The 4,568-nt window shown below is 37.2% G+C and overlaps 1 long non-coding RNA gene and 1 pseudogene across 1 annotated transcript; one reads left to right on the forward strand and one right to left on the reverse strand.

Annotated features, from left to right (window-relative positions):
• Nucleotides 1-1,173: 1,173 nt before the first annotated feature.
• LOC113074555 (trace amine-associated receptor 3-like) lies at nucleotides 1,174-2,143 on the forward strand (annotated as a pseudogene).
• Nucleotides 2,144-3,377: 1,234 nt separating this feature from the next.
• On the reverse strand, nucleotides 3,378-4,219 carry LOC113074559 (uncharacterized). Its single transcript, XR_003280664.1, has 3 exons — nucleotides 4,172-4,219; nucleotides 3,954-4,018; nucleotides 3,378-3,441 (listed from the first exon to the last, which is right to left on the reverse strand). It is a non-coding gene; the product is annotated as an uncharacterized LOC113074559 (long non-coding RNA).
• Nucleotides 4,220-4,568: the final 349 nt, after the last annotated feature.

Genomic DNA, 4,568 nt, shown 5'->3' on the forward strand with positions numbered 1-4,568 from the left:
GTAAATGGTTGCAGTGACTTTTTATTTTATTTTATTTTTAACACATTGGACCAACACCAGCAGATGACATTGCACTCCAAAACTTAACACTTTGCTTCTAGCAACTTGGGCTATTAGCTTCTCCACCCTACCTCCAGACTCAAGGACCTTGGTTTCCAAATGAAATACAAAACTTTGGACTTTGGACCACTGGAAAACAGTCCAGTTCTTCTTATCCTTAGCTCAGGTAAGACTCCTCTGACGTTGTCTGTGGTTCAGCAAATTTCCTGACACATCTGTGTGTGGTGGCTCTTGATGCCTTGACCTCAGCCTTAGTTCATTCCTTGTGAAGTTCACTCAAATTCTTGAATCCATTTTGCTTGACAATCCTCATAAGGCTGCGGTTCTCTCAGTTGGTTGTGCATATTTTTCTTCCACACTTTTTCTTTCCACTCAACTTTCTGTTAAAATACTTGGATACAGCACTCTGTAAACAGCCAGCTTCTTTGGCAATGAATGTTTGTGGCTTACCCTCCTTGTGAAGGGTGTCAATGATTGTCTTGGACAACTGTCAGATCAGCAGTCTTCCCAATGATTGTGTAGCCTAGTGAACCAAACTGAGAGACCATCTTGAAGGCTCAGGAAACCTTTGCAGATGTTTTCAGTTGATAAGCTGATTGGCATGTCATCATATTCTTATTTGTTGAGATAGTGAATTGGTGGGTTTTTGTTAAATGTGAGCCATTTAGCCAACACAATTAAAAGAACAAAAGACTTAAACTACTTCTGTCTGTGTACATTGAATTTATTTAATTCACAAGTTTCACAATTTGAGCTGAATTACTGAAATGAATGAACTTTTCAATCACATTGATATGCACCTGTATGCAAACATGAGCAAATGTATTTTTTATAGAACCACATTTTGCATAAAATACATGATACTGACACAGTGTATCTAATGCTCACTTATTTTTTAGTTTTAATCTCCTGAGCTAAAGTTGTTTTTTGTAACTATGGGTAACAGTGTCAGGAGTAGGAGGGCTGCTTCAAATATGAGGGTATTTATGGACAAAACTCAGCTGCTCGGAGTACATCGGCCATGTACTCTATATTTTTTTATCTTTACTAAACAAATATTGATAATTGTCTACTTTATAACAAAGAAAATAATCTCAGCATCTGTAACAGACGATGATTTCAAATGTGACTCAAACTGAGAATATGTATCTCTGCTATCCACTCCGGCCAAACTCCTGTCCAAAATTGCACCGTCTTACTGTTGTTAAAGTGGCATTGTATTCTTTTTTTGTGCTCATGATCCTCTCAACAGTTTTTGGGTACCTGCTGATCATCATCTCCATCTCTCACTTCAAACAGCTTCAGTCTCCAACTCATCTGATCGTTCGCTCTCTGGCTGCCAGTGACTGTCTGCTGGGCTCTTTGGTCATGCCGTACAGCATGGTGCGATCTGTTGAAGGCTGCTGGTATCTTGGAGATTTCTTGTGTAAAGTTCATACTAGTTTAGACATGACTTTCTCTATGTCCTCTTTACTGCATTTAAGTTTAATATCTGTTGACAGATACTGGGCCATTTGTGACCCTCTGAGGTACAGAATGAGGGTCACAAACAACACTGTGACTATTTTTACTACCTTCATATGGATGTTTTCATTTGTGTACAGTTTCTCTATTGCATTTTCAGGCAAAAATGCAGTTGGAATAGAGATGTTTGGAGTGGAGTATTATATCTCCAGTTCTTGTATTCTTCCTTCCCGGGACAATCATGAGCTCTCTGTATGTGAAGATCTTCTATGTTGCACGAAAACATGCAAAAGTTATGTCAGAAAGAGTGACTGGAGGGTTGAAGAGCCAAACCTCTGCTCACAGAGAGAGAAAAGCAGCTAAAACTCTGGCCATTGTCATGGGTGTTTATTTGTTCTGCTGGCTGCCGTATTTTACTGCGTCTGTTCTTGACCCTTTTTTCAATTATTGGACCCCAGCTGTTGTTTATGATGCTTTGTTTTGGTTTGCATATTTCAACACAACTTGTAACCCCTTGATTTATGGATTTTTTTACCCTTGTTTTCAGAAGGCCTTTAAGATTCTCACATCCACTTATTTCTGTTGCATCAAGCATTCTAACACATTAATATTTGAATGAATACTGGTTTCACACTTATTTCAGGCATCACAATACATTTTTCATGTCATTCTTTTTATTTAATATATGCTGAAAATATTTTACAAATGTGTTTTACTGTAAGCTATTTTAATATTTTTGGTAATCTGATGGAAAAGAGGGGCATGCATGCAGGGTTTACACTGTATTCAAAATATATTTCAATTATTATAAAACAACCTAAATAGCCTGCATTTTTGTGAAATTAACAATACATATTGCTATTAATACATTTAACTATTTTTATCACATTTCAGTGTTTACATTAAAATAGTCTCCTATTAGAAAAGCACTCACTTTTTAGGAGTTTGTTTGGTTTAAATTCCCTGATTAAGATCCAGATGATTAAGGGAAGTATCCTCAACTGAACCAACCTGGTCACACATATGTCTTTTGTTTGAAAACTGAAAAGAGAAAAAAGACATGACTGAAAGAAAACCAGTTACTGTAAAATTTGAAAGTTTAAAATGTATAGACATTTTAAGAAAAAGATATGTAGCCTACCTGTTGAGTGTGTGTTGACGGTCTTTGTAGTTGGATGGTGGAGCTCCAAAAGCTCGATAATGAAGTCGCTCTGAAAGGATTTTTTTATCAGTTACAGATAATATAAACAAACAAACAAAAAATCCCTAAGCTCTTAAACAATGGGGCCATTTATCATCAAATGCTTCATAAGGATATGAGTCTAAATAAGACTGTTACTATTTGCAGAGAACATTTAAGAATAATAAATAATTTGATGGAGCATTTTGTGTGTGTGTGTGTGTGTGTGTGTGTTTGTGCATGTAAAATCTCAGTGCATGCGCTCAATCACTGTAATGGGCAGCGTCACTATGCTAGCATTTAGCTTAGCACAATTCATTCCTTAGGATCCAAACAGGAATTAATTTAAAAGCTACCAAACACTTCCATGTTTTCCCTTTTTAAAGACTGTTACATGAGTAAGTATGGTGACGCAAAATAAACAGTGGCAATTTCCTAAGCAGATAAAAATTATGACTATAATGTATGGTCGAAGAGCACTTTGCAGCCAACATGAGGAGTTTTTAGGAGTGATGATATTACTGCACCGAGGTCGAAGTGCTGCGAAGTGTTCTTCCGCCATAAATTATCGTTATATGTGCCTGTGGTTCAAGAGATAAACAAAACAATAGGGGGAAAGTGGACATCCCTCCCTCGTTCCCTGTTGTATAAGTGTAGCAGATCCCTTTCTGCACATAACGAATTTCACACAGTAGACAACAGGATGGCTTGAGAACAGCTGAATTTATTGACCCGCCCTGGAAACATATGGGACAATTTGATCAATATTTTTCGTTGCGCCAACCTCTTCCCACATCACACACAACATTAAGTAGGAAGAGCGAGAGAAAATAAGTGCGTCTTTCCTCGCCAGCGTCTATCCGCAAACTGAGGATGACGTAACTCACTTGTATACATATTTAACATTATGTAGCAGATACATTATTGTGCAAATAATACATTTCTTTCGTTAAAGGAAAAATAAAGTGATGAAATGGCTGGATGTGTATATATTCTTCAAACATATCAATAGTAACACATAAGAATAATGTTGTTGTTTTTCCTTCAAAACATCAGACACATCCACATTATACTCTATAGAACTGCAAAACCAGTGTAGTAGATGGCTGTAACATAATATAATGTATTATAGAATCTGAGAAATAAATATACAATATCTGCTCAAAAGCACAATCCACATATTCATTATAAACCAAATTTACAAAAATTAGATCACGTTATGCTGGTTAAATTGAAGAACTGAACATACCTGGAAACATATGGGACAATTTGATCAATATTTTTCGTTGCGCCAACCTCTTCCCACATCACACACTGTGCACAAATCAACAGTTAGTTCACTCCACGTGCGTCCGATAAAGCTCACACAAAATTCAAAATACACAATATGCATGTGTACAATCGATTCAATATAACATTGTACTCAATGATCAACGAAGTTTAATTGAATGAACTCTACTTACATACCAACATTAAGTAGGAAGAGCGAGAGAAAATAAGTGCGTCTTTCCTCGCTAGCGTCTATCCGCAAACTGAGGATGACGTAACTCACGCACTCCAAATCATAGACAGTAAAAGAAATGGACACAGCGACCCCATTGGAACTCAATTGAGACAAATGAAGCCCAGTTTTAGCGTTTTTTAGCACTTCCGTTTCTGACGCGCAGACTCAAACGAAGCTTGACGACGTCAGCAACCTGTCTGACAGATGTAAATCTTCTAATTGGCTGTGCGTGCAAACTGCCATCGTTAATCTTGCAGAGACGGCGAGCTTGAGCGGGGAGTTCTTTGTCGTGAGTGAGCAGGAGTAAATATTCTGATTAATTATTTTGTATAGTATTTTAAAATGTAACGCCAGTACGCC

This window comes from Carassius auratus, unplaced genomic scaffold (assembly GCF_003368295.1).
Source record: "Carassius auratus strain Wakin unplaced genomic scaffold, ASM336829v1 scaf_tig00015130, whole genome shotgun sequence".
Lineage (NCBI taxonomy): Eukaryota > Metazoa > Chordata > Actinopteri > Cypriniformes > Cyprinidae > Carassius > Carassius auratus.